General features: G+C 46.4%; 1 long non-coding RNA gene across 3 annotated transcripts in view; it reads left to right on the top strand.

The window, feature by feature from the left end:
• Positions 1–25,972, top strand: part of LOC146202116 (uncharacterized) — a 674,799-nt gene that overhangs the window by 596,322 nt on the left and 52,505 nt on the right. For all 3 annotated transcript variants that reach the window (XR_014703645.1, XR_014703646.1, XR_014703647.1), the window contains one exon: positions 24,046–24,083. This is a non-coding gene — a long non-coding RNA (uncharacterized LOC146202116). The remainder of the gene's footprint in view (positions 1–24,045; positions 24,084–25,972) is intronic.

Below are 25,972 nucleotides of genomic sequence, written 5' to 3'. Positions count from 1 at the left end.
CGAAAACGAGGCCCTTAAGGGCTCCGGTGATCTCCCTAATCAAGAATGTTTTACCGCACGATCCATCTGCCAGTGGCTCCGGTGTGAGCAATGCGCTGTGACTGCGACTGAGCTTCCGTTCCCTTGCAGAACTACGGATATGCTTTCGTACTGTTATCCCTGTACGAAGACAATTGTGTGTTTTCCAGCCTTACGACTTCTCCCTGCTCAGCCTTTCCAAGATCTGGCACAAAGCAGTAATTTTTTTTTTTTTTGCCGTAATTGGGCGACAAAGCGCCATTAACTTCTCGCCTTAAAGGGCCACTGTCCAGGGAAGGCCCTTTTAAGCAAAGGAGCCCAGTGTTTCCATCAGGTACCGGAGATAGTCTGTGCAAAATGCTACAATGACACGCGCGCCGCAAAGCATCGAAAATACAATTCAAAGCTCTCTCATGCTCTCCTCCGGGAAGCCAGCTTCCCCGTTTCCTGCGCTGGCCCGACGGGCCACAGCAATGACGTACGTACCGCGAACGATGTCCATTGGTCTGTCTCGCTGACTGACGGGAGAAGGATGGGTGTCTACCGCTCGCATCGCGCTTTTCCCTCGCCACGGCCAGACTGAATCCAGCGGCGCGCGCTCCCTCGACCGGTTTTTTTTTTTTTTTTTTTTTTTTCGCGCTCGCGGAGAGCCACGCCCCACCTCCCGCCAAACGCGGAGGAGGAAGGGGAATTTGTATTGCGGAGGCTAGAAGACCTCGGGCAGGAGGGTGAAAAACCTTAGCGAGGAAACGGAAGGAGAGAGGCATGACAGAATCGGGTGATTGAGGTGGCTGTAACTGCGTTATTAGTTACTCTTTTCAAAAACATTTTGCGGCCTTGCGTTCTAGGGGCGAAGTCTCACAGTCACCGGGGAAGAAAATATTTTCGACCGGAGGGTGGACAGTGGGCCTTTAGGAGCAAAGCAGCGCTTGTTAAAGTGCGTTACAGTGTAATCACACATGTCAGTGTATAATCAAGAAACCGCGACCACGAAAGCTGATCCTAGAATTATTGCGTAGAGAAGAACGTGCTAGAGAATGCTCTATTGTTTTCTTGGTTCCGCAGAACGGCTTTCAACTCGTTCGAAATGATTTTATGAAATGCGCACAAAGAAAATGCTCTGTGCTCACGTCAAGGGGTCGGCCCACCGCGTACAAATGTGAAGCACATGACGCGAAGAAATAAAGCTCGCTATCGAAAGCAGCAGTGAATTAAGCGAAGTAATAATTGCAATAATCATAAACGCTGGGTCTGTCTTGTACCGGTTAAGACTTGGGCATATACGCGCTGCTCGAAAAGGCCGGGAGAATTGGTTTCTTTTAAGGATTAAAGACAGGACTCTCAAGATATGCCCTACAAATATTGTCATACATTTCAGCGCAATAAAATGCTAGCATAAATATTTACTATAATACGGGTGAGTATGTTCCCCTTCATGTGAAATTCGAGCTTGCGTAACATAGTCTTGAGAAACATCACGGTTCTGCGGCCATTAGCTTTAAGTTTATTATTTTTTTATTCGCGTTCAATATCTTCGCTGATATGAACGTGAACGCTTCGCTAAACACCCTTGTTGTAGAGTAATCATTGCAATTCAGTAAGAAAAATGACTTCACGGTGGTGAACCTCTGCATTTATGCTTACATTTTTAATGAATGAGTCACGAAAGAATACGCAGCGATACTCTTTTTCAGGGGCTGCTTAAACTCGTTAGAACGCCACCGCAAAATGCGACACAGGAACATTGGCCCGTGTACGAGTGCAGTTAAACGAGCACCATGTGGCACAAAATAAAGTTATCGCTCTTTGTGTGTGTGTGTGGGGGGGGGGGGGCGCTGTGCTCCTTCCGTCCTGTTGTTGTGGCTTACGAAATTACATATGGCAAATACCCACGTACGGGAATCGGCCAAAAATTGGCAGCAGAGAAAACTTTAGATGTATACTTACACGTCGAAAAGTGTCTCCCTCCTCTTTTATTCAGTCCCCACTTCATCTTCTTCATCTTCATTCTCTTACCAAGTTCGCGCTCTTTCTCTGTCAAATATATTTCCATCTGAAACACGGCATTGCAAAAGCGACAACCAACTAAGCAGCAACGAACTTCGTTTTTTATACTGGCCATTACGGTATTTAACTGCGAACGTTCACCAATACGTTTTTCATCCGTATTGCTCACCTCAATTCTTACTCGAATCTATAGGTAGCGCTGGTGTGTTAGCTCTCGAGCCCTTCTTCACGCGCTGCCACGTACTTGCTCCTCCGAAGAAGAAGCATTGCCACCGAACAGGACGGACGTGTTTTTAGTGGCAGCCTACTCCGAAGCCAGCCGTTCCAAGCCTCGCTTGTAAACGCGAGGGCACTGCAGCCATGGTTCACCGAGGACAAGTCGTATCCGCCTCCATGGGTCTCTTCGTCGGCGCCGTCGTCCACTACAACGGCGCCACGATGCCCAGGCGGCCCTTCAACAAGCGCCCTGTGCGGCAGCCCTGCCGTGCTCGTGCGCTTCTCCGAGGTGACGGCGGTCATCGGGACCTCCGACGCAGTCAACAGCCTCGGTGGTGGTGTGGACGATGGCAGTTAGCGCTCCGGCCTCTACCGAGTTTTCGCTAGCCACGGCGCTCCTGCACCGACTACCGCGTCTGCTCACTGCAAGACCAACACCTTCCGACGACAGCTCGCTTGACAGCGGGGCTGGTCCAGGAGATCAAACTGGAGTACAAGTTTTCGCACTTGCCACCTCATCTCGCAGAGTCAAGCCGATCGACTAAGTCCCCTACCAGTATATCACCTCAAATTAGGAAAATAAATGGGAGCATAAGGATACAGCTCTTGAAATTAAGCAGTTGTATTTTATTACCACCACGCGACATGCAAGGAAAATAGTTCTGTCCACCCTAATGCCTTGTTTCGCTTCGATTTTCCTATAAACTTGTTATTTTTCAATTAGTAGCAGCTGTTTCAGAATAGCTCCTACGGTTTCTAGTGTTCGCCAGCGTCACATGCCACCACACATTGCGCGAAGCCCGTGCCTCGCACCTCGCGCTGCCTTCGTCGTCACCGCGTGGGGCGCGCGTCTCCAACCACGCGAAATGGCTCTCACGGAAGGATTTTCCACGCCGCCTTCCTCTCTCACTGTTTTCTGTCGACGCTTGCGCCCATAAGTGCATTTCGCTTATCACAGAGGAGGCGCAATTTAGATGTAAAAAGGGAGCGGATACGCTACGAAAACAAAAATTATGGGCCAATCATTATTCGATATATTCGCCTTGTTGCATCCCCCAACCATGAGACAATTGCGGGTGTGCACCGAGGCGAGAGGAAGAAGAAAAAGAAGCACTGCCTCATCTATAATTTAGGAAACTAGTTAGCAGTAAATCCTCGCGTTACTGCAGTAATACTCTTTATTTTATACTGACAGTCGTGTAACTGACGCTCATCTTAGCCCTTTTTTTGCCCAGGCTTAGCGCTGACCTAATTTGTGGCCAAGCTATGGCTAGCCGAACAGAAAGCCAAGTGAAGAGAGAGAAAGTGGAAAAGGAAGAAGCGGAAGTAGAAAAAATCAAGGCTGAAGCAAAGTAGAAGAAGATCGGAAAGAATAAAGATGAAAATGTTGCTGAAAAGTAAATCGTACAGGGCTGCGCAACATCAACGGTAACCAAAAATGCGGTTGCTGAAAGAGAAATTGAAGTGTCCGGCTCTCGTAGAATGTTTCAAATAGGCCGCAATTACTTTAGGTGCATTTTCTAGGATACATTATTATTTTACGTTTTATATTTACAAGAGCTCAGTCACTTCGATCCTACATGCCTAGCATGTTTGTGGCGGCAGTGGCCAGTTAGCTGCATGCCAACCTCCTCCTTCGGCGCTTATTCTGGTCTCGTCAGTTAGTACTCGCATTACGCTTCGCTTACAGCTGCGTCACTCCATTGTTGAAACCAATGGACTTCCGCAGTGATGCTGCGCGAAGGCGAAGTGCCCTACGAAGAAAAGAGAATACATGACTGCGCGAGCCCATTGCGATGACGGCAGAGCTGTGCCACATAGAATGCATGCAGTCCGCCTGTAGACGATCCGACGACACAGTGTTTGGAGGGGGCTGTCCATCCAGGACCTAGAAGTGCAGGTGATGCTCACTGACGGGGCACTTGTTGCAGTTCATTTCAATCAGCTCCCTAGATAAGGGGTCCCCCCCACCTTTTCTTTTAGCCAAAATAACTGCCTTCACCAGCTGTATCTTGAAAATCTGTCGGCATAGGAGGACTGGCAAGACCATGTCCAAGAGGTCCCGCGTTAGGCGCTTTTTCTTTAGCATGTGCAAATACTCACAGTAAAACGCGTGGCAAGAAAACAAGCGGCTATCACCGCTCGGAGATAGCGCGACACGTCATAACGACACCCTTCACTTGATGAGACGATTAAATCCGGTAAGGCGTTGGACAGCATGTACTGGACAAACTAATGAAGAAAGGGATGTCTTCGTCTGCGCAGAAACATGAAGCGGAGCACAATCTGCCTTAAATACAAATTTCAAAGGCCGAGGCCCCCATCACTACTCTTCGAAAGAGGCTTGTTCGGGACGTTCGCTCCCAATCCAGGAGGGTGAGAAATTGTGGGTCATGCCTGCAGCCAATACATTTTTCTTCCATCTACACACTGGTACGCTACTTGTTAAAAGCTGGTTAAATCAAAAAGGAATTTACGTACCATGGGGGACAAATTGTTTCCATTGTAACAGTTTAGAAACAAATGCGCACATTTTGATAGATTTTATTAACGCTATATTTTTTTTTTTTTCGAACGTGTTGCAGCGTATACATTAAGAAGAAGCTTCCTCTTGCACCACAAGGTATGCGGTTCTTGCCCGTTCACGACCATACAGTATACCATACGTTGCCATATTCTTGCTGGGACTGCACTCTGTATGGCTCACTGCTATGGCCGGTGCTACTGGAGCGAGATCTGTGTATGAATACGTTTCTGAGACTGTTGTAAAAATCCACGGTGTTTTGAACGATGCAGTCTGTGGTGCTGAAACAGAGTTGGTGTTTAGGAAGGTAGTACAAATGAAACGTCTCCATTTTTAATGGCAAGCACACGGCCTGGCGAACTTGTAAATATAATTGTGCTGTATATTTTGTATTGTACATATAGCAATAAAAAGGCAAAAAACTGCTTTCAACTTCCTCCTTCGTCTCGACTTCTTCCTTCACTTCTTCCTCTCGTTTTCTCTTGCCTTTGCTTGCGGATTTCTATCATTTCATCTTGATTCTTTTACTACCCCTTCTCTCTTTCACCGTAAAGCTTTTTTTTCCCCCGATGTGAATGTGAATTTGCCGACGCAACTACCAACATAGCAGCAACGAACTTTCATTTTATGTCTTTCAACTTCCTCCTTCGTCTCGACTTCTTCCTTCACTTCTTCCTCTCGTTTTCTCTTGCCTTTGCTTGCGGATTTCTATCATTTCATCTTGATTCTTTTATTACCCCTCCTCTCTTTCCCCGTCAAGCTTTTTTTCCCCCAATGTGAAGGTGAATTTGCCGACGCAACTACCAACATAGCAGCAACGAACTTTCATTTTATGTCTTTCAACTTCCTCCTTCGTCTCGACTTCTTCCTTCACTTCTTCCTCTCGTTTTCTCTTGCCTTTGCTTGCGGATTTCTATCATTTCATCTTGATTCTTTTACTACCCCTTCTCTCTTTCCCCGTAAAGCTTTTTTTTCCCCCGATGTGAATGTGAATTTGCCGACGCAACTACCAACATAGCAGCAACGAACTTTCATTTTATGTCTTTCAACTTCCTCCTTCGTCTCGACTTCTTCCTTCACTTCTTCCTCTCGTTTTCTCTTGCCTTTGCTTGCGGATTTCTATCATTTCATCTTGATTCTTTTACTACCCCTTCTCTCTTTCCCCGTCAGGCTTTTTTCCCCCGATGTGAAGGTGAATTTGCCGACGCAACTACCAACATAGCAGCAACGAACTTTCATTTTATGTCTTTCAACTTCCTCCTTCGTCTCGACTTCTTCCTTCACTTCTTCCTCTCGTTTTCTCTTGCCTTTGCTTGCGGATTTCTATCATTTCATCTTGATTCTTTTACTACCCCTTCTCTCTTTCCCCGTCAAGCTTTTTTTCCCCCAATGTGAAGGTGAATTTGCCGACGCAACTACCAACATAGCAGCAACGAACTTTCATTTTATGTCTTTCAACTTCCTCCTTCGTCTCGACTTCTTCCTTCACTTCTTCCTCTCGTTTTCTCTTGCCTTTGCTTGCGGATTTCTATCATTTCATCTTGATTCTTTTACTACCCCTTCTCTCTTTCCCCGTCAAGCTTTTTTTCCCCCAATGTGAAGGTGAATTTGCCGACGCAACTATCAACATAGCAGCAACGAACTTTCATTTTATGTCTTTCAACTTCCTCCTTCGTCTCGACTTCTTCCTTCACTTCTTCCTCTCGTTTTATCTTGCCTTTGCTTGCGGATTTCTATCATTTCATCTTGATTCTTTTACTACCCCTTCTCTCTTTCCCCGTCAAGCTTTTTTTCCCCCAATGTGAAGGTGAATTTGCCGACGCAACTATCAACATAGCAGCAACGAACTTTCATTTTATGTCTTTCAACTTCCTCCTTCGTCTCGACTTCTTCCTTCACTTCTTCCTCTCGTTTTCTCTTGTCTTTGCTTCCGGATTTCTATCATTTCATCTTGATTCTTTTATTACCCCTTCTCTCTTTCCCCGTCCAGCTTTTTTTCCCCCGATGTGAAGGTGAATTTGCCGACGCAACTATCAACATAGCAGCAACGAACTTTCATTTTATGTCTTTCAACTTCCTCCTTCGTCTCGACTTCTTCCTTCACTTCTTCCTCTCGTTTTCTCTTGCCTTTGCTTGCGGATTTCTATCATTTCATCTTGATTCTTTTATTACCCCTTCTCTATTTCCCCGTCAAGCTTTTTTCCCCCCATGTGAAGGTGAATTTGCCGACGCAACTATCAACATAGCAGCAACGAACTTTCATTTTATGTCTTTCAACTTCCTCCTTCGTCTCGACTTCTTCCTTCACTTCTTCCTCTCGTTTTCTCTTGCCTTTGCTTGCGGATTTCTATCATTTCATCTTGCTTCTTTTACTACCCCTTCTCTCTTTCCCCGTCAAGCTTTTTTTCCCCCAATGTGAAGGTGAATTTGCCGACGCAACTATCAACATAGCAGCAACGAACTTTCATTTTATGTCTTTCAACTTCCTCCTTCGTCTCGACTTCTTCCTTCACTTCTTCCTCTCGTTTTCTCTTGCCTTTGCTTGCGGATTTCTATCATTTCATCTTGATTCTTTTACTACCCCTTCTCTCTTTCCCCGTCAAGCTTTTTTTCCCCCAATGTGAAGGTGAATTTGCCGACGCAACTATCAACATAGCAGCAACGAACTTTCATTTTATGTCTTTCAACTTCCTCCTTCGTCTCGACTTCTTCCTTCACTTCTTCCTCTCGTTTTCTCTTGTCTTTGCTTCCGGATTTCTATCATTTCATCTTGATTCTTTTATTACCCCTTCTCTCTTTCCCCGTCAAGCTTTTTTTCCCCCCATGTGAAGGTGAATTTGCCGACGCAACTATCAACATAGCAGCAACGAACTTTCATTTTATGTCTTTCAACTTCCTCCTTCGTCTCGACTTCTTCCTTCACTTCTTCCTCTCGTTTTCTCTTGCCTTTGCTTGCGGATTTCTATCATTTCATCTTGATTCTTTTATTACCCCTTCTCTCTTTCCCCGTCAAGCTTTTTTTCCCCCCATGTGAAGGTGAATTTGCCGACGCAACTATCAACATAGCAGCAACGAACTTTCATTTTATGTCTTTCAACTTCCTCCTTCGTCTCGACTTCTTCCTTCACTTCTTCCTCTCGTTTTCTCTTGCCTTTGCTTGCGGATTTCTATCATTTCATCTTGATTCTTTTACTACCCCTGCTCTCTTTCCCCGTCAAGCTTTTTTTCCCCCAATGTGAAGGTGAATTTGCCGACGCAACTACCAACATAGCAGCAACGAACTTTCATTTTATGTCGCACATTATGGCCCTTATCAACGAGCGGGGATTTTTTTTTTTTTTTGTACCGATAGTTATTGCCGCAGGACATCAGTCCGTATATGAAGAATGCAGAAGTGTATGAACGAATGAAAAATGGTTGGCTGATATTATGAAGTCCAGGAGTGAGCGATGATGTGATACCTGCGTCCAGGCGATATACAAAGCAGGATTGCTTGCTTAAAAAGGCCAGTTATCATCCAGTGCCGGATTCGTGTCGATTTCAGTGCTTGGCAGTCCCACAGCAAATAGTGAATGTCGGCTTCAACATTTTCGTTTTTACATATCGCACAACCTGGGCGGCGATATAAGCGTCGGAAGTGAGGCCACGTCCGAATGACAGCTGGTGTGAGGGCAACCCCGACCCGGATCCTCCGAAGCGCAAACTCTTCTGCGCAGGTGAGACCGCGGGGGAGGGTTACCGCACACAGAGAGATAAGGGCACGTGTTCGGCGCCGGAGGTGCTCGTTTCTTGATAAAAGGAGGGTAGCGTCGTCCACATCGAGGAGCAATGGCAATAATGAGTTTTGGGTCAAGAGCCGGGCAGCTAAATCTGCGTGACTTTGGGAAGGCAGAAGGTCCCGTGGGACTCACTCATACGTACTGACTGTGGGATGTGTGCCGCCAGCTGATGAACGTCCTGACATATTTTTGGGCAACCACTCAGCCATCTTAGCAACCGTACAGATTGAAGGGCGTCAGTGCGGACGACAACATGGGCCGCGGGGAGCATAGTTGTGGTGGCAAAGAAGCAGAGTGCCTCATCAACTGCTACGAGCTCAGCGCAGAAAGATGTAGCATTGTTCCGAAAGTTGAAGCATAGAAGTCTGATTCAGGCTAGGTCTGCACGGACCGTAGATTGCTGTTTTTGCTTCAAAGCCTTGTGGGCTTGCAACCACGCGCCCTAGCAACAATGGACACTTAAAGCAGGGGAGGATATTACTCTTCAAAGCTCTGGCGAAGCGATGATGCTGAGGTGGCAGACGTTAGTCTGCGGTTATCAGTTGGCTTGTTGTCGCCTAACTGTACAAACTTCCAGGGAGGGAAAAGTGGGGCAGGTGGCTGAAGAATAATGTGTGAATTTGCATACGTCCTCAGTGCTTGCGTGGAATGTAATAGAGTGGCCTTGATCGTGCAAGTCGTCTTGAATTAACAAATTGATCATCCCCTGCGACCACAAAACTTCTTTCTCGACTGTATAGGTGGCGCCGGCAGGTTCGCTCTCGAGTCTTTTCACATGCACCACTGCGTACCTGGTCTCCGCAGAAGAAACCTTGCTTCTGAGCAGGACAAACGTGTTTCTCATGGTAGCATCTTCAGAAGCCAGCCTTGTGTTCCAATCGCTTCTGAACGCAAGATCAATATCTCAATGGTTCGCCGAGGGCCAGCCGCAGCCGCCTAGGTCACTGCCGTCACCTGTCGCGGTGCCTAGGTGGCCACCCAACAAGCGGCGTGTGCGGCCACCCTGCCATGCCTGTACGCTTCGCTGCGGTCACGGCGGCCGTCAGGGTGTGCGACGCAGTCAACGCCTCCGGTGGTAGTATGGTCTTCGACGGCGAGTTCTTTGCCCCGATGTCTACCGAGCGGACGCTGGCCACGGGATCTCCTGAACCGAAGAATATGACTGTGCAACGGCAAAACCAACGCACCGGACGACGACAGCTCGCTTGAAGGCGAGGCGCAAGTCCTGGAGATCAACTGGAGTCCCATTTTGGCAGAAATATTCGAGCTGCGTATTTTTTTCGAATAGCTGCGACTCGTTTCAAATCGAAACAAATAAACGGGAGCGCAATGCTTTCTCTTGGAAGGAGGAAGATAGATGTCGGCTTTTATTACCACCTCTATGCGGCATGCGTCGGCTAGTGATTATACGGTCTACATTGGTACCGTGTTTTGTCTATTCGCTGCTCGCTGGTTCTTTGTTCGGGCAACGTGTCTCAGACCACTTCTCTCGGCTTCGCCCTGCTTTGTTTCGTGCTTGTGGTATCTTTAACCTGGACTGACATCGTGCTCAGCACACGGACGCTTTTACGTTTCGCCTCCATCGAAAGGCGGCCGCCGCGTTCGGGATCGAACCCGGGTACTCCGGTTCAGTAGCCGAGTAGCTTAACCACTTCGCCAGCATGGCGAGTATGGCGGGCAAACCAGCAGCACCAGGAGGACGCGTGTGGTTCAAAACGAATCATCGTTACGTGGTCATCATGTTGATACCCGGATTTGGAACTTAAGACTGAAATTCAAACGTGCCTACCACTCAGAGGGGAACCGCTTTGGGCAGCTAATGCACTTCAATCGAACGTCGAACGGTGGTGCGCTCAAATTTATATAATAATATAAATGTCATTGCGCTTAATTTGTCACCACATGAATGCTGATAGAGAGATCGGAGGGGAAGGGCGGGGGGGGGGGGTGTCTAACGATTAACTGGGCTCGTATGTGTAGAACTGCAATTCTAAACCTACTCTCATTATGATCGGGGAGTCGCACCATCTACTTTTGGGGGTCCAAAACAGTCAAAATTCGCGTTTGCTGGGGGATGTGTATCCGGCGAACCACTGGTCGTAGACACATGTGGGTGGTGTCTAATGATTCATCTCGGTGAGGTCTGTACAAAATAAGATTACGATAACAGCTTAAGCTCTGGTATTTTAACGCCTATCGGCGAGGGTTGCACTTTTTTGCGAAATTCTTGTTTTTGTTCGAGCCCTTCCATCTCTATTTTGTGCACTGAGCTCTTCTTCTACCAATTTTATTACCATGCACCGCCTCTTTTGCGCCCTTTTTCAGTCAAATACCTTTCCATTAGAAACGCGGCATTTTAAAAGCGACTGCCAACTAAGCAGCAACGGACTTTGTTTTTTATGCTGGCGATTACGGTCTTTAACTGGAAACGTTCGAGATCGTCATTCACCAATGCGTTTTTCATCCATATTGCTGAGTTCAATTCTTACTCGAATCCATAGGTAGCGCTGGCGTGTTAGCTCTCGAGCCCTTCTTCACGCGCTGCCACGCACTTGCTCCTCCGAAGAAGAAGCATTGCCACCGAACAGGACGGACGTGTTTCCAGTGGCAGCCTACTCCGAAGCCAGCCGTTCCAAGCCTCGCTTGTAAACGCGAGGGCGCTGCAGCGATGGTTCACCGAGGACAAGTCGTATCCGCCTCCATGGGTCTCTTCGTCGGCGCCGTCGTCCACTACCACGGCGCCACGATGCCCAGGCGGCCCTCCAACAAGTACCCTGAGCGGCAGCCCTGCCGTGCTCGTGCGCTTCTCCGAGGTGACGGCGGTCATCGGGACCTCCGACGCAGTCAACAGCCTCGGTGGTGGTGTGGACGATGGCAGTTAGCGCTACGGCCTCTACCGAGTTTTCGCTAGCCACGGCGCTCCTGCACCGACTACCGCGTCTGCTCACTGCAAGACCAACACCGTCCGACGACAGCTCGCTTGACAGCGGGGCTGGTCCAGGAGATCAAACTGGAGTACAAGTTTTCGCACTTGCCACCTCATCTCGCAGAGTCAAGCCGATCGACTAAGTCCCCTACCAGTATATCACCTCAAATTAGGAAAATAAATGGGAGCATAAGGATACAGCTCTTGAAATTAAGCAGTTGTATTTTATTACCACCACGCGACATGCAAGGAAAATAGTTCTGTCCACCCTAATGCCTTGTTTCGCTTCGATTTTCCTATAAACTTGTTATTTTTCAATTAGTAGCAGCTGTTTCAGAATAGCTCCTACGGTTTCTAGTGTTCGCCAGCGTCCCTCGCCATCACATATCGCGCGAAGCCCGTGCCTCGCACCTCGCGCTACCTTCGTCGTCACCGTGTGGGGCGAGCGTCACAACCTGTCTCCAACCCCGCGAAATGGCTCTCACGGAAGGATTTTCCACGCCGCCTTCCTCTCTCGCTGTTTTCTGTCGACGATTGCGCCCGTAAGTACTATTCACTTATCACAGAGGAGGTGCAATTTAGATTTAAAAAGGAGCGGATACGCCACAAGAACAAATTATGCCGTCAATCATTGTTTTATATTCACATTGTTGCATCCCCAACGATGAGACAATAGCGATATGCACCGAGGTGAGAGGAAGAAGAAGGTTAAGATGCAGAAGAAGAAGAAGTAGGAGAAGAAGAAGAAGAAGAAGAAGAAGAAGAAGAAGAAGAAGAAGAAGAAGAAGAAGAAGAAGAAGAAGAAGAAGAAGAAGAAGAAGAAGAAGAAGAAGAAGAAGAAGAAGAAGAAGAAGAAGAAGAAGAACTGCGCCATTGATATTTTAGGAAACAAGTTAGCAGTAATTCTTCGCGTTACTGTTGGGTTACGCTCTCTTGATTTTATGCTGACAGTCGTGTAACTGACGCTCATCTTAGCCATTTTCTCGCCCAGGCTTGGCGCAGACCTAGTTTGTGGCCAAGCCATGGCTAGCCGAACAGAGAGCCAAGCGAAGGGAGAGTAAGTGGAAAAGGAAGAAGCGGAAGTAGAAAAAATCAAGGCTGAAGCAAAGTAGAAGAAGAAGATCGGAAAGAATAAAGATGAAAATATTGCTGAAAAGTAAATCGTACAAGGCTGCAACATCAACGATAACCAAAAATGCGGTTGCTGAAAGAGAAATTGAAGTGTCCGGCTCTCGTAGAATGTTTCAAATAGGCCGCAATTACTTTAGGTGCATTTTCTAGGATACATTATTATTTTACGTTTTATATTTACAAGAGCTCAGTCACTTCGATCCTACATGCATAGCATGTTGGCGGCAGTGGCCAGTTAGCTGCATGCCAACCTCCTCCTTCGGCGCTTATTCTGGTCTCGTCAGTTTGTACTCGCATTACGCTTCGCTTACAGCTGCATCCCTCCATTGTTGAAACCAATGGACTTCCGCAGTGATGCTGCGCGAAGGCGAAGTGCCCTACGAAGAAAAGACAATACGACTGCGCGAGCCCATTGCGATGACGGCAGAGCTGTGCCACATAGAATGCATGCAGTCCGCCTGTAGACGATCCGACGACACAGTGTTTGGAGGGGGCTGTCCATCCAGGACCTACAGGGGCAGGTGATTCTCACTGACAGGGCTCTTGTTGCAGTTCATTTCAATGCGCTCCCTATATAAGGGGTCCCCCCACCATTTCTTTTAGTCAAAATAAGTGCTTTCACCAGCTGTATCTTTGAGAATCTGACAGTATAGGAGGACTGGCAAGACCATGTCCACGAGGTCCTGCGTTAGGCGCTTTTTCTTTACTTTGTGCAAATACTCACAGTAAAACGCGTGGCAAGAAAACAAGCGGCTATCACCGCTCGGAGATAGCGCGACAGATCATAACGACACCCTTCACTTGATGAGACGATTAAATCCGGTAAGGCGTTGGACAGCATGTAGTGGACAAAATAATGAAAGGGAAAGGAACCGCGGCGACAATTTGGATGCACCTTCGCCGCAATTACGGCGGTGAGGCTGTATTCTAAATATTGGAAACACGACACTGCCACCCATGAATAGTTGCGTCCTTCCAAATGAAAAGTGACGATTCTTGAACAACGCCTCGTATATTGAATTAAAATGTGTGTGGAATATATGCTGAAACAAGTTTTTGCTTCGTTTTTTTCTTTTTTTTTTTTTTTTGCTTTGGCATGTGTTGCCATGTTTAGCTAAGTATTTAACAGGTGTTTTAGGCTCTCTTATTGGGATGGCGGAAGCCTAGTCTTCAGTCTTTAGTGAAACTTTGTCATATATAGGGATGGCGATGATGACGACTTCCGAAGCGCCGCGGGCAAGTCTGACAGCTTAGGATGTGGCGAACCGGGCTCCCGAACTGAGGGGAAAGATGAAACAAAGGTGTGACAAGGCCCCGGATTAAGTATTCGCGCGAAGTGCAGCTTTCAATGTTTTCCTGATTCCCAAGGTCTGGTAGCGATGTTCATATCTCACGTAAACGTTCAAATTATGCATCGTGGGATGCGGTTTTTATCTCAAATTCCAGTTGTAAGCGAACTAGTCAAACAAACTCTTTCCGCCGAATTTGTGAGGGAGGGCTAGGGCTCTCACGCGATTATAAAGCAAGTTGTAACGCGCTTTTCTTTCTGCGTGGTGAAATTAATGAATTTCTCCATACTATCATTCAGGAAAGAATGGTGAAAAATTACGGAAACACTTCCGGAATATGTCGTATCCATCCAGTGTCGTCAGTCGGAAAGTGACTAGGTATTATCGAGAAATTCTGGTGTCATTTAGAATACTGTACAACAGGTTTTTCGTAGAAGTATTTGGTCTCTATTGCAAAAAAAAAAAAAAAAAAAAAAAAAAAAAAAAAAAACAGAAGACCAGCGAAAAACTATACGCAGACTAAGCCGACAACATGATGCCTATACCTATGTATAAGAAGGTGGACTTCATGTGGAGAGCCAGGGAAGGGTGTTGTGCAATTAGTCAAAAGGATATCCATTAGGAATTCTTGCTATTAAAAATTTCTTTCCGCTGCGTTCTAACACCTTTCCTGTTAGGACGTGCTTTGAGCACAGATGAATCTTCGTACCGTGGAAGACTGACTGCTTGATGTGTTAAAGAACAAACAAAAAATGAAACAGTTGAACAGGCTTTCATTGACCTTCAGGAGACCATCTTTCATTCGGATACTCTACAGCGTACTCCCAAAAAAGAACTTCCCATAACACCGTATTGAATTGGGTACTTCATGGTTTAAAGTGCTGAAGTTATATTAATAGTTTGATATGGTTATAATTCTATATAGGCCTTCACCTGTTTGTGGAAGACGAGAATGGCAGTTAGTCATGCAGATGTAAATGTGCGTTTGGTACCTGATAACTTCACTGAAGGTGTTTCGTTCGTGAAAGAACTGTATCGAGCCCAATGCCAACCCAACCGCTTAGTGTGTAAACAATATTGATGACCTGGCACGCCTGAGGATATTTTAATACATATTGCGATGTATTCCTGTGCGGCGATGATGTGTTGTACATGGTTATCTGTATTTGTGTGGTGTTGTCTCAGCAGGCAATAAAAAATAATCGAGATAGAGCATTGATGTAACCCTGTGGGCTGCGACGCTGATCTCTTTTTTTTCTTCAGTCTGGGTTCAGTGCCCATTGTTTGCGAGTATTTTTTCCAGCGGCTGCTCACAGCCACCCAGGCGAAATCCAAGAATGCGGGTAGCATTTCTTCTGCCTTAAAGCTGTGGTACAACTATTTGGCTACCCACTGGCGACCCACTTTAACATAAGGTGGCATAAAATCTCGATAGGTCCTGCTGTCTATTTCTGCAAATACAAGCAGGGACGCGACCGGTGCACGTTTCTGTTGGCTGTCATTATGTTCCCGCCTCCATCGTGGCGATAACCCCGTGTACCGTACCAGCAAAGAGTAATCGTACAAGTTCGAATAGAAGAATAATTCCAGCGGTGAAACACAAGAAAAATATGTCGGCGATTGTTACGGACACATGTTCTCCACATGCCCATCATATCAGGCGTTTCAGGAAAGCCCACTATTAATTTTTGCAAGCTTTCTTTTTTTTAGGTTAAATAGTTACCTTTCCAGCAAAGTAATACCAGTGTTGGAGAAACGTCAGTATACTGGTGAATTACGTTACTTAGTAACCTCATTAACTAAATTTCAGAAGTTAACTTTTGCACTATCACAGACAGATAGGCACCTGCTTGCAATTAGAGATTCTCTGCTCACTTTTATTAATAGCCGTGTCTGTTTTTAAGACTCAGAAATCGCGATTACTATTCGCGATATAGCTCAACAATTTTTGTAAATTTCTTACGCAGCTCGAAAGCCCGAGTGGTCCTTGTGCACCCTTCAACACCCCGTACTGCTTCCCCCAGGAACTTCCATCGACCGGAGAAGTGGATAGAAATGGTTACGGCTAGGTCTGATTCGAAGACGCCAAGGAAAAGTGACCAGTTCCGGTAGAAACTGTCCTGTCCTAAGTAGACATATTCGCCTACTACCTCCAGTATTTCGCTACCTAATGTAAAGTGATGTTCCTTCCCGAGGCTGTTGGACATTACCTTAGTCTTCTGCATATTGATTTTCAAGCCTACCTTTCTACTTTACTTGTCTAGGTCATCAATCATTATTTGCAGTTCATCCCCTGAGTTGCTTAGCAAGGCGATGTCATCAGCAAATTGCAGATTACTGAGGTTATTCTCCATCTACCCTTATTCCTAACTGCTCCTATTCCAAGTCTCTGAATGCTTCCTCTAAGCAAGCTGTGAATAGTACTGGGGAGATTGTGTCTCCTTTCCTAACTCCTTTCTTTATGGGAATTTTGTTACTTTCTTTATGCAGAACTATGGTTGCTGTGCAGCCACTATATATATCTTCCAGCACTTTCACGTACGGCTCGTCTACCCCCTGATTTCGCAATGCCTGCATCACCGCCGAGGTTTCAACTGAGTCAAATGCTTTTTCGTAATCAATGAATGCTATGTATAAGGGCTGGTTATATTCCGAGCATTTTTCTATCACCTGATTGATGGTATGGATATGATCGATAGTAGAGTACCGTTTCCGAAACCCTGCTTGATCCTTTGCTTGATTGCAGTCTAAGGTTGTCCTGATTCTATTAGCGATTACCTTAGTAAATACCTTATACGTAACAGACAGACAGTAAGCTGATTGGTCTGTAATTTTTAAGGTCCTTAGAGTCCCCTTTCTTGTGAATGAGGATAATGTTTGCATTCTTCCATGGTTCCGGTACCGTCGATGACACCAGGCACTGCGTATACAGGGTGGCCAGTTTTCCTAGCACGATATCCCCCCGTCCTTCAGCCAATCTGTAGTTATCTGATCCTCTCCATATGATTTCCCCCTTTTCATAATTTCTAGTGCTTTCTTGACCTCGTCCTTCGTCACTGGTGGAACGTCTGGCTGTTTTTCCTTACCGCCAATCTCATTACGGTCCTGACTACTTTGGCTACTGTAAAGATCTGTATAGAACTCCTCGGCTACTTTGACTATCTTTTCCATATTAGTGATGACAGTTGCCCGCCTTGTCCCTTATCGCATACATCTGGTTATTGCCTATGCCCAATTTCTTCTTTACCGCTTTAAGGCTTCCCCCGTTCTTTACAGCATGCTCAATTTTCTCCATGTTACACTTCCTTATATCGGCCACCTTGCGCTTATTGATTAGCTTTGATATCTCGGCCAATTCGATCTGGTCTGTTGGATTGGAAGCTTTCATACTCTGGCGTTTCTTAATCAAATCTTTCGTCTCCTTAGACAGCTTACCGGTATCCTCTCTAACTATCCTACCGCCTACTTCTACCGCGCACTCAGTGATGATATCTCTGAAATTATTGTTCCTTGCCTCTAGGTATAATGTCGCCATCCTCAGAGCTGAATACCTATTCTGTAGCGAGATCCTGAACTCTTCTGCCCTCCCCCTCACCGCTAATTCGTTGATGGGTTTCTTTCTTACTAATCTGTTGCGTTCCTTCTTCAGATTTAGGCTAATTCGGCGCCTCACCATCATGTGGTCACTGCATCGCACTTTCCCGATTACCTCTACATCTTGCATAATGGCGGGCGTTGAATACATTATGATGTCGATTTCATTTTTAGTCTCTCCATTAGGACTTTTCCATGTCCATTTCCGGTTCTTCCGTTTGCTGAAGAAGGTATTCATGATTCGTAAGTTATTGCGCTCTGCAAACTCAACTAGTAACTCCCCCCTGCTATTCCTAGAACCAATGCCATAGTCACCTATTGCCTTGTCTCCTGCCTGTTTTTTCCCTACCTTGGCATTGAAGTCGCCCATTAGCACAGTGTACTGCGTCTTTACTTTTCGCATTGCCGATTCTACATCTTCATAGAAGCTTTCAACTGACTGGTCATCATAACTACATGTAGGTGCATAGGCCTGTACAACCTTCAGTTTATACCGCTTATTAAGCCTAATTACGATGCCTGCAACCCTCTCATTAAGACTATAGAATTCATCTATATTACCCGCTATATACTTATTGACAAGGAAACCTACTCCTAGTTGTCGCCCCTCTGGTAAACCTCGATAACACAGTACATGCCCATCCTTCAGTACAGTATATGCCTCATTCGGCCTCCTAACCTCACTAAGCCCTATGAGATCCCATTTCATGCCGGCAAGTTCCTCTAACAGCACTGCTAAACTAGCTTCACTAGCTAGGGTTCTAGCATTAAACGTTGCCAGGGTCAGTTTCCAATGGCGGCCTGTCCAGCGGAGCCAGGCTTTCTTAGCACCCCCTGCTGCGTCACAGGTCTGACCGCCGCCGTGGTCAGTTGTTCCGCAGCCGCTGGTGACTGAGGGCCGGGGTTTTATGGAGCTTATCATAGGAGGTTGTGGCCAATTACTGCACCAGAGTGGCCAACTCCTGTTCTGGTGAGGGAGTGCGTTGCCGGAGGTGTTCACCGGCATCAGGTCGCACCCCAAACCTGTTTATGCAATTCCATCGACACGCGGACTTTTTTTCTTTCATCCGGTGGAGAATTGCGCGGCACCGGGATTTGAACCCCTGTCCTCTTGCATGCGAGGGGGATGTTCTACCGCTACGCCACCGCTGCAAAATTTACATATGAAAATTTATATGATGGATCCAGTGGCTAAGATCATATAGTGCCTCATTGCACATGTAGTTGTCGCCAAATCAAGGTAATTTCTTCTACATATTCAAGTACGCAAATGGTATCGTTACCTTTCGCGCATTAGCTATGCGAGCGACGCAACTTAAATGATTCAGTACAGAAATGACACTCAAAGAGCTTTCAAATTTTCCCTTTCGATGTTCAGTATTTCTAGCAACATTCCCGAATCAGAAATGTCAATAACTACAATGTTAACTGCTTTCAATTTCTCCTCTACCCATGCCTCCTAAAATCCAAAAATAGAGAGTTGATGGCTAACTTCAGTTCAATAATCGACCTATATAAAAGAATAATATCCGCCGTGCTGCAAAAAACACCTGCCCAGGCCGCACCGACGCATCTCTCACAAGTTTCAATTCTAAGCAGTGATACTCCCTAATTCGAAATTTCAGCGCAGTTATTTAAGCAGTTTTGCGAGAAACTGAGGCAAAGCGTCTGAGATGGTTGTGTATATGTACTGCGTGCATTTGCAAAGCATTCTCTGTTCTGAGAAATACCGTCGGGCCCGTGACTTGTCTTTCGCTCGGTTGTAGCGGCAACGGCACCGACGCCTCTCGACTGCCGAAGAGGCGCATCAGAGCTAACGGTCACTGTGTACGTTCGCCGTTACGCTTCGCGCTTGGTAGATCTGGCACCCCTCTGTGGCTGTTGTGACTTTGCCTGCCCGGAAACTCCTCCAGATCTAAATGTCGTAGGAAAAGGGGCAAATAAACAATTCTAAAAATGTATTTCATTCGGGCGAGCGGGGCATTTACTGAGAGTCCCCATTATCACGAATGCGGACGAAGCCGACGGCAGGCCTTCGTTAGACATAGCTGTAGTCACGCCACAGGGTTGAGAAAGCCGTCGATCGCGCACAGCGCAGAAAAAATGCGAGGAGTAGAAAGAAAATGAAAAACAAACAAAAAAAAAAGACCCGCGCCAAGCGAGCGCTTATATAGGGTGTCCCCAAGAGACGCCAACCGCACAAGCTCGACGTGGCCAGTGGGATTCAATCAGCCTTTTCTAAACGAACATGTGTCCCCAATTGGAACGTAATGAGTCATTTCCGGCGCGGCCAGGGAAGCGGCCGATGGCCGGCCGTCGGTCGCACCGGTGCGTTCGTAATGCGATTGGAAGACGCGCTGTCCCAGACTTAATTGGGCCTCCCCAAACGCTGTTCCCTGTTTTCCTCTGCGTCGCCGCCTTCGGTCGCTCACTGGCTGCCCTAGTCTGGTTTATTTCTCTTTTCTTCCTCCCTTTTTTTTTTTTTTTTTTTTTGGATTCGATCAATTTGACTCGGCCGTTTTGTCTTTTGCCCGCGGCCCTCGCTGACGGGTCCTTTATTCCTGGGCGGGCGCTTCTCTAGGCCCAAGGAAAGAGCCAAGCGTGGCCAAGCGCGTCCACTAGTGCTCGTAAGAAGAACACACGCGTCCCGGCGGAAAAAGGCGAGGCCCGCCGAACTAAACACGATTAGAAGCCGATCAGGATTTAGGGTTCGCGAAAGGACACCTTCCGGCCGAGGCCACTTTGCCCTGCCGCCGGCCGCGCTGCGCGACTGGGACGCGGCCCGGAAGGTGTGAAGCCAGCTTTTCTCTTAAGGGCTCCCTCCGAGTCTTGGTTGGTTCCGCGCGCACTGCAAGCCTCCGTCACTGCTTGTATTTCTTATCTGCGCCGCCGCTGTTCCATTCCTCGGGAGCGCCGAGCGTCGTCGCCTTTCTTCTCTTCGAGCGCTTCTTCAGCCCTGATTTCTTTAAGGGACATCAGCCAGAGAGGGGGGGGAGGTGGGGGGGGGGGGGGTTAAAATTTCTTGAAGCGCCTTTCCTTTCCCGTTAAGCAAAAGGACGAGCTCAGGAGGTCGCTGATAAGCCAGCCTATTTTGTCAACGCCTTATAAGCGGCGCTCTCGAGTGCCGCGCAGTTCGTTCCCTTCGACGCGTGGTTCAGGCGTCCCGTGCACGTAACGGAATCATCGATCGCGCACCTCGCAAGCGCTCTTCTTCGTGGAAGCCTAAAGCTACGGCTAGTTAGTTTCTTTTGTCCGGGGTCACTTTATAAGCGCGGCTCAAGTCCGGCAAATGGAGTAGACGGGAGGCCGCGCCTGTACTCTCGGCTGCGAGAAACTGAGCGAGGAGGCACGGATACTTTGGCCCGGGTGCCGCCTTGTTGGCTTAATGTACTAAGCCGCTAGACTGCTATGTACGGGGAGGTGAGACTTTTATTATTTTTAATAAAACATCAGTCTCGTAAACTCGGTAAACGTAAAACCCCGGTGTCATTGTAATACGAGAGGTTTGAAGATGTGCGCTGAAAAAACCTATAGATTTAGTGCGTAGCTGCAGAGAAACATGTATCTTTCTTCCATCCGCGTATGTTCTGCTTCGTTGTTAATTCTGTTCCTAACTTGATTCGATTAGACATATTTTGCTTGAAGTAGGGCACGAAAGGAATTCCGTTAATTTTCCTCTCTCAATGACTTTTTTTTTTATTGGTGCGTAACGCGGCGAAGAAGGTCCTAGATGCAAAAAAAGAAAAAAAAAAGAACTGAGTAACTAATCGTCGTGGCGAATTGCTTGGTACACAGCTTGTGAGCTTGCAGAGCCAAGTTATAATAGGCTATTTTCCCCTGGGCTGTACATCTACCTCCGTTTACTGAAACGTCGCCTAGATATCGTGTTTTCTTGGACGCCGTGTTTGCAGTAGTCGTGCGAGAGAACAAAGGTAGAAGACAAAAAAGGGCATTTAAGTATATTGTTTCCCTATGGCTGCCCGTGTCGTGGGTCTTGAACTGAGAGATATAAGATTACGCGCGAAACGAGAAGCGTCGTCCCCGCTTGCCAAAGAAGGAAGGGGAGGGAGATGCTACCATTGTTGTGAGGTTGTTGCGCTACGTCTTCGTCCACTATACACGTATCGGATGACTCTTGCGACGCATTTAGCTTTTGTTTACGTAGGGATACGCAGAAGTTTCACGTCAACGGCTGCTTCTTTCGCGCAAATACGGGCTGACGCAGGTGATCGTCGTGTCTGAAGCAAGAAATAAAAAAACAAAAGAGCTTTGTGTGCGCTTTGCGATGTTTGTACGGCGTGTGAGCCGCATGCTGAAAGATAATCACGTACCACACCACGCGGTGAAGTGCAGATGTCATCAATGGTTCCTCTTGGAATGCTTTGAATGGCCCAGCTACTTGGAGCAGCTGGGAATGAGCAGCAGCTTTACATCGATAATCGATTACGGTTGCTTCAACCTAACCTACCCGTTGCGGCGGTCTAGTTACGATTTGTTGCTGAGCACGAAGTCACTATTTCCAACTTGGCTACAATCAGGGCAGATATACCTTCGTGTACTGAGAATAGGAAGCTCTGTGTGGGAACCTTTGATGGCCTGGTCGCCGAAATTAATCCGCAGCCCTCTATTATACGACACGTGGCGTCAAAAACGTTATGGTCAAATAAAGCAATCTCTCTCTCTCTCTCTCTCTCTCTCTCTCTCTCTCTCTCTCTCTCTCTCTCTCTCTCTCTCTCTCTCTCTCTCTCTCACACACACACACACGCCAATACCTCGACTCTGTCGATAAAACTCCTGTTATAATCGCTTGAACGACCTGCGCTTGTATTTGTTTCCTACAATAACAAACATCTGGTCCATTCGATAATTTTGGCCAAAACTGCGCGTTGGCTCTACCGTACGTTTTTTTGCCATTTGCTGCAGGTGGCGCTGGCATGAGTCATGCCGTTTTCCGCGACTGACGTGTGCGAAAATGGGAGAAAAGAAATGCGAGTGAAAACGGCTGAGGCGATCGACCGTCATATAAAGGAGAACGAAGCGCGTAATTTTTCATGTTTTCTTACATGTGGCGCGATCCCACGCCTGGGAATAAGGGGTAAAACAAAATAGTAGTGAAGTATAAATATGATTTCTTTTTAATTATAAATGCGTAAGAGGCGCAAGCGTGAGAAATCCGGATAAAGCTTTCTAGTTCGCACGACTACCACTGCGTTCTGAGTGGCGCTGGGCATTCAGAATGGGCATTCAGAAGCAGAGAAGTGACATAATGTTAGTAATGTAGGAACAAAATTTAATAAATAGAATCATGGTTTAGTTAACCATTCTAAATCAATAATTAAGATATAGGGAGAAAAATGAGCATGACAGCTACTGCTACCACCCCGTTTCAAAGGGGACGCTCCTATATTCCATCCATCCATCCATCCATCCATCCATCCATCCATCCATCCATTCATCCATCCATCCATCCATCCATCCATCGATCCATCCATCCATCCATCCATCCATCCATCCATCCATCCATCCATCCATCCATCCATCCATCCATCCATCCATCCATCCATCCATCCATCCATCCATCCATCCATCCATCCATCCATCCATCCATCCATCCATCCATCCATCCATCCATCCATCCATCCATCCATCCATCCATCCATCCATCCATCCATCCATCCATCCATCCATCCATCCATCCATCCATCCATCCATCCATCCATACCGCAGGAAATTCTACTTTCTCGGTACATCCTATTGATTTTCTGTGCCAGTTAGAATTATTGGTGCGAGAGCAAGAAACATGATAAAGGAGATTGAAGTGAGGAGCGTGGGCAATCAAATCACCACGTACTCGCGGAATCTCTCAGGACTTTATCAAGATTTTAATTTCAAAGTATTCACTTTGAGTTACGCGGAGTTCGCTACTGGCAGCCAACAGTGAAGCTAGTTGTCGAATAACCAGGGAAGCTGGGCACGGAGAAAGAAGCATACCAGTAACGTAGAGAAAATGCTTTGCGACTGTACTGTTATTTATATTGCGAACTCTAGGAGGTTTAAATGAAGCGCACGAAAACTCGCTGCAGTTCCTGATCCTTTCTCTACGTGCGGAATAAAAGAAAGAAAGAAATATTGTAAGTTATGAAGATTCGCGAAGTATTCTTTGATATCTTTCTTGCCTGACTTTCTAGACCTTTCGTCAAAGCGTTACCTAGATTGCAGTGAACCTTCTCGGGCCTAAAAATAGACCACGGGGCAATTCACTCCAGTTAGGGTAACCTTAAGCATAAACGAGCGTCTGCTGTACTCCGTAGCGGAGATAACGTACCTTCCTCACTGCAATCTGGATCATGAATAGGGGGCAGAGGAGGGGCGTGGGAAGGGTAATTTTTATCATAAAGTCTTGAGTTTTGCTTCACCGGTTCTTTGTTCACCAGTTTACGCAAGTGTTCTGCGGTACTTTCTAGGAACTGTTGCCGCACATCGTGTTTACTTTAAATCTGCTTTCCAAAAAGCCATTTGTTTTTAATTACTCGTCTCACCCACTGCTTTTCTTATCCCCAGGCTGACCCACACCCGCTGCTGTCGACGACCAAGTTCAGGTAGGTGTACACGTTCCCCTTTCTGTGCTTCATGCAGTTGCAAAGTATATGCAGTTATAAGCCTTACATAACCATTCAACGTACTACAACTTAAGATTTCACAGCGGCGCACTGCCGGAAGAAACGTCTCTTGAAGCTGTTTATCTTGATGCTAATAATTTATGAAACTATAGTAAGATAATATTTATACAGCCTTAAAAAGGGCCCCGAAAATGGACCTGATGCATGGTTGTGGTAATTATCAACGTCGGCGCCTTAAGTTCATTGTTGTTTGCGGAATTAATTGTGCTTTCTAATCTCTGTGTGAACCTATAAACCGTCTTTTGTGGCTTGAGTCTAGCATCACTGGTCAAAATGCACTGCATTCGCTGTTATCTAATCATCCGTAGCCCTGAAGTTAACGTGATGCTAACTGTTAATTGTTGTTTATTTTGTTGTAGCCGAGTTGCACAAAGCAACCACAAGATGTTACTTTATGCACTTTTCTTTTTTCAGCGCCGGAAGTAGCATGATAACTATGAAATATATTTTGAAATATGGCATCGCGGTCTATATTGTAACGCCATCCCACAACCCGAAAAAGTTTCACGACAAATATCCCCACAGTTTTGCGCTACTCCCCGGTAACACAATTTTTTTTTAAGTTTTTCAGTTTTTTGCGAGCGCTCATATTTTCAAGGCTTTTTTTTTTTTAAATAGCTGCATCATTGAGGCCTTGTCAAGCTGCCGTAAGGCAGCTTTTACTCCAGGCTCCCGCCATCATGTAAACGTTGATGGTAAATAAAGTTATTATTATTATTCTTGCTTCCTTAGTTTTTTGTGATCTTCCTTTCCGAACATAAGTGGTTAGATGAAGATATAATTAGAACACGCGTTCTGGCCACAACTTTTTAATGAGCTTTTTATGTTAGTGGTATAGAAATATTATCTCATAATTAAATAATATGAGGAAGGTGCTCCTTTCCTGAAAACTTAACACCTTCGTGATGCACAGTTTAATAGGCGTTCATTCGCTCTTTCGAATTAATTAGCGAAAAAGGTATGACTTCGAGTACTGCCCATCATTACAAAAAACAAAAACAAAAAAAAACGTGCATTTTTCGAGTGTAGAAATAAAAAAGTTGCCTATTTTCCGTCCTCGACCTAGTTATAGGCGACGCTTAATATAACGGGGAAACCTTGTGTATCGGAGCACTGAATGGCTGGCCATAGCACTGATAGAATCTATAGTCTTGGTTCTCGACATGGAGTTTTTTTTTTTTTTTTTTCCTTGTGATGATGCGTGCAACGCAACTCCTTTCAATCTTTGACGCCGTATTCTTCCCTTGTTGTGCATAAGTATTCAGATATGTAGCTTTGAAACTGCCCTTTTAGAGCATAATCATGTCTCTCCGCATTTTCGTCTCACATGGCTTCGCGAGCTTGTGTGCAACACGACCCTTTTGCATCATTTCGTGCGTGCCTGTCCCGGCAGGATGGGAGTGCTCCAGACAGTCAAAATTTTTATTGAAGTAGGCTTCCTCACGTATCATTCTTGAACAAAACATGATTTCGAAGCGCTCCCTGGAAGGTTTATGTTGCTGGAGTCAAAGAAAAAACTACGCCACTGTGAACGTGTTCAGTTCAGTTCAGTCGTTCAGTCGTGTCTGACTCTTCGTGACCCTATGGACCATGTCACGCCACGCTTTCCGGTCTCTCACTATCTTCCTAACATCGCATAACTTCATCTGCAGTTCCTCGAGGATGCCATCTAACCATCGCGTTCGCTGCCTACCCCTTCTCCGGTGACCCTCAACCTTTCCCAACATCAAATCTTTCTCCAGCGACTCCTCTCTTCTCATCAGATGACCAAAGCAGCTGAATTTGACCCTCCAACGAGCAGTCAGGGT

This window comes from Amblyomma maculatum, chromosome 1, assembly GCF_055883805.1.
Source record: "Amblyomma maculatum isolate TAMU_Amacu chromosome 1, ASM5588380v1, whole genome shotgun sequence".
NCBI lineage: Eukaryota > Metazoa > Arthropoda > Arachnida > Ixodida > Ixodidae > Amblyomma > Amblyomma maculatum.
The sequence above is the reverse complement of the archived record's forward strand: the minus strand, read 5'-3'. Positions and strand labels throughout refer to the sequence as shown.